The sequence below is a fragment of the Thermobia domestica genome, chromosome 18, assembly GCF_964235325.1.
Source record: "Thermobia domestica chromosome 18, izTheDome1.hap1.1, whole genome shotgun sequence".
Taxonomy (NCBI): domain Eukaryota; kingdom Metazoa; phylum Arthropoda; class Insecta; order Zygentoma; family Lepismatidae; genus Thermobia; species Thermobia domestica.
Window position 1 is genome coordinate 171,908,358 of NC_137471.1, and position 13,909 is coordinate 171,922,266.

A 13,909-nucleotide genomic window follows, 5' to 3' on the forward strand; every position below is an offset into this window, starting at 1 on the left:
CTGAGAAAATCGTCGAGAAAAAGTCACCTCCTAGAATAAACTACCCCTCGTAAATTTTTCTAAGAGAAATATCTGATACTGCAATATAGGGTTGTTAATTAAATATTGATTAATGAAAAATAAACAAAATTGTTAAAACCATTTTTGAGAAAATAGCTTTTTTCGATTTTCGGCTGTTGGTAAACCATACTTATTTTAGGTGGTAGGTAAAAATTGGAAAATCTCCTGTAGGAATACTATGTAAACCCTAAGTTTAAAATTTGGTATAGATACGTTGAACGGTATGGCCTCTGGCGAGTGCATAGAAAAGTGTACCGAACGGACGGACCGGAAGGACGGGTGTCGAAAAGTCACATTTTTGGTATGTAGACGCCATGAAACATGTAAATCCATTGAAATCTGAATTTGATATATTATTTTGACAATCTGAATTTGATATATTTTGATATATTATTTGATATATTATTTTCTTCTCTCTTTTGCCGCTCGAAAAAGAAAAGCCTGAGTTTACCACAAAAAGCTAGAGAGTTTACCAAAAAATATTCAATTACAGGGCCACCGCACTAAACATTTTAAATTCAATTTCTTAACTGTGTTAGGCCGCAGTTGTTACTGAAGTGTGTATTTGGATAATACGAATAAAATTATCGTATTATTCAAATACATCGAATGTCAGATTATCGAATGAAATACTTCGATTGAAGAAAATACACACTTCAAAACTAACTCACGCTTTGAGCACATTTTCATTAGACATATAATAGACCAATTAATGCAATCATTGTTTATGAAATATGAAAAAAAATCAAATAAGTCATTTTTGAGAAAGTCGTTCAAAAAGAATACGTCAGAAGTAACCTACCTCTTGTGAATTATTTCGAACAATGAGTTAAGATATACTTTTGGTTATTAATGAAATATTAATTTGCGAAATTTTAGTATAAGTCGTTCGAGAAAATTGTCGGAAAAAAACCTTGATCCCCAAAATAAACTATCCGTTGTAATTGTTTTTCATAGAAATGACTTAAACTAAAATATAGGGTTATTAATGAAATACTTATTTATTAGTTATCAATAAAATTGTCCGAGTAATTTTGAGAAAATCGTGAGGAAAAATAACTCCCCGAATAAACTATATCTTGAGGATTCTTTCAGAGTAAGCGAGTTATTCCATATTATTAGGTCTTTAATGAAATATTTATTTCTGAGTACGAACAAAATTGCTTGACTCATTTTTGAGAAAACCGTGGAGGAAAAACACCTCCAAGAGTAAACTACCCCTCGCATATTTTTTTCAGGACAAACGAGTTTTGCCATATTGTTCGGTTATTAAAAAGTATTTATTTTTGAAATATGAATAAACTCTTTTGAGTCGTTTTTGAGAAAACCGCCCAGACAACACACACCACCAAGAATACCTCTCGCATTTTTTTTAAGAACAACGACTTATGCCATATTGTTAAGTTATTAATGAAATATTTATTTACAAATATGAACAACAACACTTGAGTCCATTTTGAGAAAATCACTGAAAAAAACTAACCCCTTAATATAAACTACCCCTTGTAGATTTTTCTCAGATAAATGCCTTATACCACAAAATAAGGTTGCTAATTAAATATTGATTTATAAAAAAAAGAAAAAGAAAACAAGATCGTTAGAGCCAGTTAAGAGAAAATATCTTTTTTCTATTTTCATCGTACAGGAAACAACCCTCGTTTTAGGAGTAGGAGGGAAATAAAAAAACTATAGGAAATACTATGAAAATCTTAAACTAAAATTTGGTGCAGATAAGTTAAACGGTATGGCCTCTAGGCGAGTGCACAGAAAAGTGTAGCGAACGGACGGACGAACAGATGGACATGTATCGAAAAATAACTTTTTCGGTGTTAGGGGCCATAAGTTAATACGTGTAAATTCGTTGAAGTCTCAAATTTGATTTTTTTTCGAACACCATACTTTCTTCTCTCATTTGTCACTTCAAAGTAAAAGGAACTCAGAACTACAGATAAGAGACACCTACTTTTATACATAGACATTTATTGATTTAAAACTGTTTTAGTTTGTGTCATTTCACTTCCAATTGAAAGGTTTTACCATGACTTACGGCATACCAATGACGAGACGGAAGTTTTCAGGAAGTAAATGCATTCAGAAGTCTAGACTCCATTACACCTATCAGCCTCTTTTTATTTTTGCAATTGTTGACTGCTGTAATTTCGTCCAAACGCTACATGAAATAATTCTTGGTTGACGTCATTGTGTTACTGTTTTAGTATGTTCTCTTCAGACTTGGTTGAAGATTTGTCTAAACAGTTATACATTTTTCTTATATCATCGTTACACATAAGAAAAAAAAATGTTGTGGTGATTGGATAGATTCCAACCTACGAACATTGAGTTTTCATTCTTCCAACACTTTACCAATGGAGCAAGCTTTGTCTTCACGTTAACGCACGGTTACAGGGTTTATTACGATTTAAATAAAATGGCTGGCTGTTAGAGTTTCCTGCTCACATATTTCGATAATAAAAAAAAACATTGCTTCGTAGATACGTAGAGCAATGTTTAGATACACATTTTAGGAGAGTGAATTTTGGTGTATATAATAATTTCATGCCAGATAAAAGCTGGATAAGTTTTGATAACATGTTTCATATGTAGTTCTCAATAATAGGCTTGTTGTTCGGGGTGACGTTCCAAGGTTCAGCATTGACTATCAGTTTTTGCTATTGGCAGATAGGAATACTGAACAGAACCTCACAGAAATGCAATCTGAACTTACGTTTATAGCTACCCTTTGCTGATTTACCCTCAAGGTCAATCGAGTGATAATTCAGTTCCGTCTCTGTTCTTAAGCCATGTTCGTATTACTTCGAACAGTCTTGATAATGAAAAGCATGCCTCGTAATATAACAGATTTCTTTCACGTAAGAAATCGAAACTCAGTTGGTCAGAGCAACTAGTCTGTACGAATTAGGTTGTTAGTTGGAGCCCAGTACGATAAGGGTTTTTATTACTGTTTTTTCTTTTTGATGTGAGGAAAAATCAAATTGTGACATCGCGATATCAAATGTATTTGGTTAGGTAACTTTGTCTTAGCTAAACTTTAAACATCAGTAACCGTCGAAATTATTTCACTAACCGATCAGTTACTGAACATTTCAAACACGTCAAACCAGTGGTATAACATGAAGGTTAACCTTTCCTCCGCAGTCCTTAGTTATGCGTCCGTACTTTCAGGAGCGGACGAAGGGCCGGGCGAGTGCCCGGGGCGCCAGAGAAAGACGGGTGCCAAAACGAGGCTCAAAAAGTAAATTTTATAATGTGTTTTCTAGTGACATCTTTTGTTTATATTCTTGTAAAGTAGTGGCAATTACATGATCTTTTTCCATTTCACCATGGAAGAAGAGAGTTTCATAGTACTAAGGGGGCTGTATCCAAAAGGGGAGAGAGGGCATGTAGAATAAAGAGTGGCAGGGAAGTAAATATTGTTTGTTTGTTTGCTTGAGTTTAGCGTTCCACGGTTATGCCTTAATGGCCAAGGGAGATGTGGAATCCGAACTACTTTTATCGTTCAACAGTAATCCACCGGGAATTGGACCCGGTACCACAGAAGGCAGGCGTGCTAGCAACTAGACCAAGCGGGGGGGGCGGAGTTCGTATTGTTTATAGCGGGCCATATTTTGTGAAGTTTTCCTAGGTAATGAATTTCTTTTTGAAAAATGGGTTTAAAATATTAAAAACACTATGATAAAATGTAAAATGTAGGGTAGTACTAGGGGGATGGCGCCACTTTGCTCGTGTGAAAATTTGGCCTGGTCCGCCCCTGCGTATTTTCTGTATATTTTTTGGCCTTACAGCTTGTGCGATCCCCACGCCACAGGGTTGCAGGGGCGCCATTTACGCCTATGCTTCAAACGTAATTCAATAACTGCTTAAGAAATTCTACCATCAGCGTGGAAACAGGAATATATATGTTTCTAATAGTCCCATAAAACTTTCACTCAGAACGCCAGATGCAATTTTTCAGAGTGAGCTCTGGCTAAGTAGAAGAAAGATCTGATGTTTCCTAAGTAAGTTCCTTTCAGAAAGTTTGCTATTTCTTTAACGGTGATAAAAATAAACATACCCATCGTTATTAGCCCGATACGAAACCATCCTGGACAAATCCCTCTAGAACAATAATCGGCAAAAGTTTATTCTGCCTACTTTTATAAGCGACTCAAGGGTGAAACACTTGTTAACGAAAGCAATGCTGTGTATATACTGCCTTGTTTCTGACAAAATATAAAGTGCTTTGTAATCTTTAGACACTTTTCCTATTCTTTTTGTCACCCTTGGTTCTGTAGGGCTGCCTGGAACAAATAAAGAAGAGTTAACATTACAGTCAAGGGGCGCTATAAATATATTAGGTATTTCTTTTGTTACCTAACCATAACGGCCTAGGGTCGTATTCGGTAGAATAAAAAATGCTACGTGATATTCCATTCACGAAGGAGGAAAGGATGCTCTAAATATATTTCTTATTCATTTTGTCTGCCCTGCTTCTCAGAAATTATTATACTTTCTGTTGGAGGGTGCTGAAAAGAGAAGGGGAAATAAAACGTCCTGCCCCCTCATACATTTTAAATTTTGTGACGTGGTGTAATAATAATAATAATAATAATAATAATAATAATAATAATAATAATAATAATAATAATAATAATAATAATAATAATAATAATAAATATGAATGTCTTTGGAGAGCCGAAATTATGTGACACGAATCATTACATGTAGAGCTTTAAGATAAGTGGTCATAGGGGAGGAAAAAACAGGATTTTTCTCTGTCTGACTCTCTAACATTAAGATTATGTGCTGAAGGTAAGAAACATAATCATTCTACAATAGGTTGCTTTTACGTAGAATATCAATTACTTGAGTTCTCCTCCTTCGGGCAACTTTTATTATTCAAAACAATTTCAATTTAAGACAAATATTTATAGGGAAAATTAAACATTTAGTAGGGAAATCTGTTATCAAAATATCCAAACACGTAGATAGAAGACTATCTAGTGAGAAACATTGTGAAACTTTATAAAATTCTCCAAATTAGAATTAACATTTACTGAAAAACATTCGTTATGAATCAGTGAGCATGTAGTGAGCACTGCGCACAGGGGAAATCATTACGAAACTGTTTTGCAAACAAAAATTAGAGACACTAATGCAATTGCGACAACGAAATTTTCTCTCTTTTTTTTTTTTTGGTATCGTAATGAGTTTTACACATATGCTAAAATTTGATTCTTTCCCACATAAAGAAAATAAATAAAATTACCATAGTGGTAAAAATGACAACGGAACTTCCCTGGGGATCGAACCCACTACCTTCCGCACACAGACTCCTTGCTTTAGCTAACTGAGCTACTTGTTTTCTTAGATGAACTGAAACTGTTCTACAGTAAAACGATTTTTCATTACGACTCTGCTAACAATTCGTCTTTTTTCATAGGTAATTTCCACTATTTGCTTTATCTATACGTTAATACTTAGCATAGATTCATATATTTGGAGTTCGCTGATAATGCATATAATAAGACATATTAGAAATATTTCGTTAAAATTTTCGTTTGTAGATCTAATCCACGTTTCTCACAATGACATAGATGTCGCTGCTTCGTGTTGAACTGCAGAATTCCCTCGCGTTCTTGAAAATTTCCCAGAGCTTTTGCAGAGTTGGTAATTCTCGAGATTTCTGTCGATTTAATGTTTTTTGCTTCTAAATTATTTATTTTAAACTAATATCTAACACAAATTTAAAAACGGGTTTGTTATTAACCTGTTCCACTGGGGAAACCTTCCGAAATTTCGAACATATAAAGAAAACGGAGATATTTTCAAAAAACTTCAAAATAAAGAGACGCGTCATTTACTTTGCTCATAGTAGTACACACATTGCATTGCACAAATGCTGTACAAGATACTTCTGAGTTTTTCACAGTTATCCTACTTGGTACGAAACAGAATAAATCGGTTGTTCTGTATTTCTTTGTATCATTGTGCAACACGCGCAACAGATTGTGTTTCGTTGAGTTCCATTGCTTCTGTGCTAGAAATTATAATCTTCCACAGAATTACGTATTACGAGGAGGAAACATCTTAATGCAGCTTACTTTTGCCCAAATTGTATTCACATAAATTGTGGAAATCATTGTTATCATGTCAAGACTCACTTGTACTCCCGCTCATCATACATGATCTTTGCCGCCTGACTGTCGTTAAAAAACCTAATCTGGTTCAAAATTATTTTTTCCATTTTCACACACTCGTAACTTGAACGGAAAGCCGTTCATTTGAAATCCACTACCATTAGCCTAGCAGATACGCCTGTGATACGTTAAATACTTTATTTAAATTCTTCTCTCGAGAGTTTATTCTGTGCTGAGACAAAACAGATCAATCACATATGTATATCCCTCTGTCTTTCGAATTCGAAGTGTTCTTCTAACTTGAAAGATGTACTATTATTTTTGTTTGTTGAAATCTTGTATTTGATTGTTGTTCGTTTTCCTTATTCAAGGTTTGATAAAATACTCGAAAGAATACTCCAGTTTCTTTGGAAGTCACCCTTGCACTGCCATTACACTACATCTAATTGTACACTGATGGAATCTACGACTAAAAATAATGGACATTCTCTTTTACCCGATTTCGATGCGACATTTTGTTCTCGAGTATGGCTGCTGTTGCATTTTCTCGAAAATTTTCGGGTGGTCATAGCTCAGAGGCATTTTTACACCCAGGTTGGTCTATACTTTTTGTTTTATCTTTGTACCAGGAATCACCTCCCGACGTTTGGTATATATATATATATATATATATATATATATATATATATATATATATATATATATATACCTTTCTATAGGCGCCCTTTTGATAGACTTGTCCACCGCCCTCGTTAGTATCCCAGCACGGGCCTGCTGCGAACTTTTTTTCTATTTCCTTTTCTTGTTATTTTCATATTAATTTTGAATGTAAGTTTTGAAGACAAAATATATTTGTTTTTTTCAACATATTAAATTGCTTCTTTCAAGGACAATTGTTCCCTAAAAGTTATTTGATAAACGTAGAAAATCGATTAATTATATATTACAGAAAATAACATTCAGTACTTTTATTTTTCTTACTTTGCAAGTTTTGTAAATTTATAATTAGCATAATGTGGGAAATTCTAGAATAAAATGGGAATTTCTACGTCACGAGATGGGATTTTATAACGTTTGAGGTTTGCATAACTGACTTGAACTCATAATCACAAACAATCTGTCACGAAGGACATACAATGGCGGTAATGGTGGTTATGTGCAATTATTGATAATGTGTGCGGAACCACGTATACCAAAAGTGCATTCGCGGACTCATTGTTAAGTCCCATACTTCGAGGTCATATTTACAAGGAATTTTCAAATGAAAACGTACGAAACGTCGTAGAAATCAAACGTCATATGTTGAAATAGGAATATGTCAGTTTGAAATAAAGTACTGCGACATCTAAAGAGAGAATGAGTGTCCGGGTTGGTTGTGCCCATACGTGAGTGCCTCTCACATGATGCAGAAAAGAATCCGGCAATTATGTGTTCCTTCCAAGTCGAGTTGACGCGCCAGTGCGTGCGAGGAAATCATGGCCTTCACAATGAAAAAACCGCCGATTGACGAGCAGCGAGGTATTATCCGATTTATGACTGGGGAAGGAGTTTAATCGGTTGATCTTCATCGCCGGATGGTGGCTGTATACGGGAGAGACTGTGTGTCCAACAAGTCAGTGAGAAAGTAGAGTGATTCTACTCCACGATTACGCTTGTCCATACGTCTCGTAGGTCACACAAGGTGTACTGAACAAGTTGAAGTCGAAGCAGCTTGAACATACGCCCTGCAGTTTGGACATGTCTCACTGCGACTTCCATTTGTTTGGTCCGCTAAAAAGACATATCAAAGGCAAGCGCTTGAACACGGACGACGAACTGAAGGACACACTGGAGGACTGGCTGCTATCACAGCCACAGGAATTCTGGGAACAGGGAATCCTTCGGCTCGTAATACAGTGGGATAGTTGTGCTCAGGCGTCTGGTAATTACTTTTGAATAAAGACTTCCATTATACCCACAGTGTCATCTTTTACCTTCCCATTTGAACACTCCTCGTATATCTGACTTAAATATAATAAAATGAATACATTCTTTTCATCGGGTCTAATTAGAGAGAACGATGAGAAGCAAAATTTGGCTGCCATAATGATTCCTTGTTCCATTTGTTGATAAGAACTGCTTCTTAACACTTATATAATGATCCAACATTTTTTTAAATCACAAACTTTTTTAATTCGGTAAATTTGTGTTGTTCTATCACAAGCTTGCATATTATTAGGTAAATCCACAGTGCTAATAATACTATCAAGCAAGCAGGTGGTAGCAACGATCCTGCAGACCCCTGGAGGAGGAGTGAACCTCGAAACTGTTTTGCACAGGGTTTGGATTTTATTCCGGTGATGGGAAAACTTATTTTAGGAAGGGGCCAAAAGAAAAAAAACGGCTTTGGTGGTCCAATATTTAAAGAAAAACTACAATTATACATGTTCTTAAAAAAACTTCTTACAATACTAATCTCTATGATTGGAAGACTACAAAGTTGAAGTGTTAAATGAAATTTCTACAGCATTTCTACAAGTTTCTCACAATATTGATTAAAGTGAGATTCACGGATTTTCAGAAGTGAAGTTAAATTCTGGAGATCAGGAGTCATGTTGCGAACCTGATAGAACGCTTCAGCTGGTGGCATCTGGCCCGTGGGCCGTAGTTTGCCCATCACTGTTCTAGTCTACAGATGGAGAAAACAAAAGCGGTTCAGTCATCACTGTGCCAAGTTGCTGTATAATTAATATCAGCGCCAGACCTTAGCGATGTACTGGAAATTTTTGTTTATTTTTTTGTAATTTGTTGTTATGTCTGCACTCCTATTGATTGCGCTCTTGGATCATACAATCTTTTCATTCTTTAACTGTAGTGAGCAGAACGACTCGCGAAGCCCGGGCTGTATACCAATCAGAGAAAACTTTTGCTTTACATCTGATACATCGAAAGATTTCGAAATACGATTCGTTGAGCCGTCTTTTGAACGCACGCTTGAGAAAACGTCAAACACCAAAAGTTCACGAATAATATTTCAAAACTTTGTGACGTGTTGAATGATTTTTTTTTAGAAAAATACATCCTAAATAAGTCTAACGACACTGTATCCTCGTAAGATATTCTCCGTACAGAGAGGGAGACGACAGTGACAAAATTTCATGGATAGGAGTTGTCAACCGATCCGTCGCGTTCTATAGGGCGGAAAATCGGTATATTTAGGTGAATTAGACAATGTAGGCAGTGTTGTATATTACGAGGAGTGCTCAATAATTCCTGATATAGAAGATCTTCCATTTTCACACATAGTCCCCTCCTACTATAATGCATGTCTTCCAACAATGTTCTAGAGCATAAATACCAGTTTTTTAAATAACTTGACAGCTGTGCTGGAAGCCATTCTTCGACAGCCTGCATAACATGCTTGTCGTTGGCAAACTTTGTTCTTCGCGGGCACCCGGCTTCGGCAATAGCGGTGGAGGTAAGGCGATTTTTGTGAGTAGAAGCATCGTCTTGCAGCAGCAGGGCTTTCATGTGTAGCATCCCTCTAGGTTTTCCTTTGATTCTCTGCCTAACTTTTGGAATAATAGTAACTTGTAATTGTCTTTGGACCGTGGAGATAATTAATGACAGTATGTCTTTACTACCTGCCTGCCTCCCAGAAAAAAATATTGCCATAATCTTACCAGCTGATTACATTATCTGGAATTTCTTGAGGGGTGGGGATCATGGTGCCACCACTGCATGCTATGCCGATTGAACTCTGGACCGCAATGATGTACCCAGATTCCACACAGCCATAAGAATACACAGCCAAATCATTTTAATGCACTCTCTCCACTGTTCGGACTTTTGCGCATTCGTGCTATGTGAAAGAAATTTTAAAGTTTACAAGAGAAGAAGAATTTTTGTCTTAGGAGAACGTCATATCAGTTTTCGTATTTCAAGGTAGCACTTTAAGATTCTGGTTGCAGATAGATTAACTGTCAAAAGAAAAGGAATGTTTTAATTTTTCTAATGCTTTTCAGTACTACGTAAGGTGCTAGTCAAGGCAAGATTAACCTATCTGGGGGCCCGGAGCTAGAAAAAATATGTGGCCCCTTCTGACTTCACCTAATACATTTCTCTCAAAATACAGTACGAAAGTTAATGAAATATGTTTGATATTTTTCGTCATATTTTATTTCATGATGATGATTGTATCTTCGTAATTCTTTTTAGAAAGCCAGTTGAGATTTAGATCAGATTGGAAGCCCATATCCACATGGAGACCCGGGGCTATAGACCCCCTAAGCCCCCCCTTAATCCGGCCCTGGTGTTAGTGCATGTGCTTTCGTGTGCATTGCTTAAGCTGCTATCCCGATACTGGCATGTTCTCTAGTTTAAAACTAGAGAGGTTGAAACACTTCGTATCCGATTCTCAGTAATATATCGTCTATTTAGATTCATCCTGAGAGTTACTGAAATTGAAGACTTTGGAGCAAAACTCAAGTCCAAAAATTAAAAGTGTAAAGGAGATAGCTTCTAAAGGGTTTCTCTTCATCCGATTTTCTTCAAACTTAGCACCTATATACTAGACCGAAAACAAACCGACACGTATTTTTTTGTTTCTTTCGGAAAAAAGGTTAAGGGGGCCAAGGGACCCATTTTGTAAAAAGGGTGCCCTTGATTAAAAAGGACACATTAAAGAAACGAAATTGTCGACGCAAGGATGACTTCAAAGAAGGAAATACAAGTTTTGTCGTTTTTGCGAGAAAAGGGTTGCGGGGGCAATGGGCCCCTTCTAAGTCACAAAGGACTCCGCACAATCCTAACGGAAATTGGATTTCGGTGGAATTGCTTAAAACCGTGATATGTTGTAGATATTGTGTTTCTAAGAACAAGTCTCAGTAGGCAAACCGTTTGGCCACCGTCATCACTGACTGTTTGGCCACCACAGGACCACTGTTTTGAAAACAGCCGAAGATAACGACATTCTAGATTTCGGAAAAATGACTGAAACCGTGATATGTTGTAGCTATTGTGATCCTGAGAAAAGTCTTAATGGGCGTAACCACCAATCACTGATCCTCTAGCCACTACGAGACCGCTTTTTTGAAAGCAGCCCATCCGAAGATACTGATATTCTGGATTTCCGTCAAAATGACAGAAATTTTGATATGTTGTAGATATTGTTATCCTGAGAAAACGTCTGAATGGACAAAACCTCAAATCACTACAGGGCTACTTTCTTACAAACAGCCGAGTACAATGATGTTCTGGATTTCGGTACGATTGAGTACAACTAAGTTGTGTTGAAGATCTTCTCATCATGAGAAAAAGTCTTAATGGACACGACCATCGAATAATCGAGTTATGAGCGTTTGGCCACTACAGGTCCCGACTTTTTAAAACAGCCGGGTATAACAATATTTTTGATTATCGTTGTAAATGATCGAAACTGATTGTAGATGTAGTGATTCTTTGAAAAATTGTCTAGGCTTTCCAGGGTTTTCCTTTTTCCCTCTAGATCAACATCTGAGTGTTGTCTATGCTTTAATGATGTTGGCCGCTACTCTACCCATTCCTTTTCCGGGTTGTGGGATAGGACATTTCAGGGTTTCAAAGAATTATACCAAAATTCCAGAGTATCCTTACCTTCTGCTGTTTTTAAAAAAAAGTGTGGCCCGTAGTTGCCAAAGAGTCACCGATTGGTGGTTGTGTCCATTGAGACTATTTTGCAGGATCACAATGTCTACAATATGACAGTGTCATATCAATTAAACCGAAATCCAGAATACCGTTACCTTCTGGTTTTTAAAAAAGAAAAAGAAAACAAGTGGTCCTGTAGCTGCCAAACGGTCAGCGATGGATGGTTGTGCAAATTGAAACTTTTTCTCATTGTCAGAATATCTACAACATGTGACGGTTTCAAGCAATTCCACCGAAATCCAGAATAACGTTACCTTCTGCTGTTCTAAAAAAATGCCCCGTAGTGGCCAAACGGTCAATGATGGTGGTTGTGCTTATTAAGACTTTTCCTCAGGATCACAATTAGGGATGCGCACGATTCCAGACGTGTCTCGAATCTCTACTCGAATTCGACTCGAGATTCAAGTCGAGACACACTTTGTAAAATTCCAGACGAGTCGATACAAACGTATTTCTCGAATTTTCGAGTCGAGTCGAAACTGCTCGTAAAAATCTCGACTCGACTCGAATATCTTGAAAATCTTTCTATAATTTTGAATTCGAGTTGATCAGAAAGAACATTATGACCACCTACCTACTATCCATATAAACCCGTCCAGGCGATAGCAGAGTCACCCGCCGAGGAATGCCTGCAAGTCAGACATACGTACGGTGCATGTAGTATGAGTGTGAGTGCTGATCGTGTGTAGAATTGGGAAAGCACCCGATCTATCTGAGTTTGACCGAGGTCAGATCTGTAATAAGGTTGTAATGACCCGAAGACTCGGGACGAGAATTTCGTAAACTGCAGGACTTGTCGAATGTTCGAGGAGTGCTGTAGTGAGTGTCATCAAAAAGTGGCGAAACCAAGAGGAAACAACGTCCAAAGGTCGAGGGGTTGGGCGCCCCCACCTCTTTACAGATGTAGAAGGTCGCAGGCTGAACAGACTAGGAAAACAGGACAGACAGCGAACTGTGGTGGAACGAACATAAAACTTTAATACGGGACAAAGTACAAGTGTGTCTGAACACACAGTGCGTCGAATACTCCTAACGATGGGCCTCAATCGACGATCCATCCATGAGCAAATGTTATCGCCACGACATAGGCAGCTACGACTGAAATGAACACGTGACCATCGCCACTGGACCTTGGCGCAGTGGCAGAGTGTTGTATTGTCTGATGAATCCCAATACCTTTATTATAACAATGGAGGGTGGATACTGCGGGACGGAGAGAACCTAGCGTGGGCTTAATTATGCTCTACGGAACATTCACATGAGCATCCACGCTCTAGTGGAGCTTGAACAAGGCACCATGACGGCCGAGGAGTATCGCACCCTGATTGCAGACTACGTACACCCCTTCATGACGACCATGTTTCCCAATGGTAGTGGCATTTTTGGACAACATAATGCACCATGTCACAATGGTAGGAGTGTGATGAAATGGTTCGAGAAACACAAGGGCGAGTTCCAAGTGATGTGCTTGCAGGCTCGTTGCCAGCCCAAAAATTTAGGGGGCGCTGGTAGAAGTTAGGGGGGCCGACCCAATCATATTATACTTTATCACCATATTATAGTTCATTTGCAAGCCTACCGTGAAAATTTTAGGGGGGGCAGCCAAAGTTTAGAGGGGCGCAACCCCCTAACCCCCGTGTATACGGACCTTTGTGCTAGGCCTCCCAACTAGCCGGATCTGCACCCAATCAAACACATCTGGTAGGTAATTTAACGTGACGTCAGAGCGCATTGCTTCCTCCCTAGAATTAACGGGAATTAGGTGACCTGTGTGTGCGCATATGGTGTCAACTCTCTCCAGCGACCTACAAGGATCATTGGGTCCATGCCAAGACGCGTCGCCGTTGTTATCCGTGCCAAAGGTGGACATACTGACGATTAGCTAGGTAGTCATAATGTTCTGGCTAATGTTTACGTATATTTTAACTAGTATATTTTGTCTGGAGTCGAAATTGGAGGCGTCTCCTCTCGAGTTCGGGGTCGAGTCGAGACAGAAACAGTCGAGACAGAAACAATTGAGACAGAAACAGTCAAGACAGAATCAT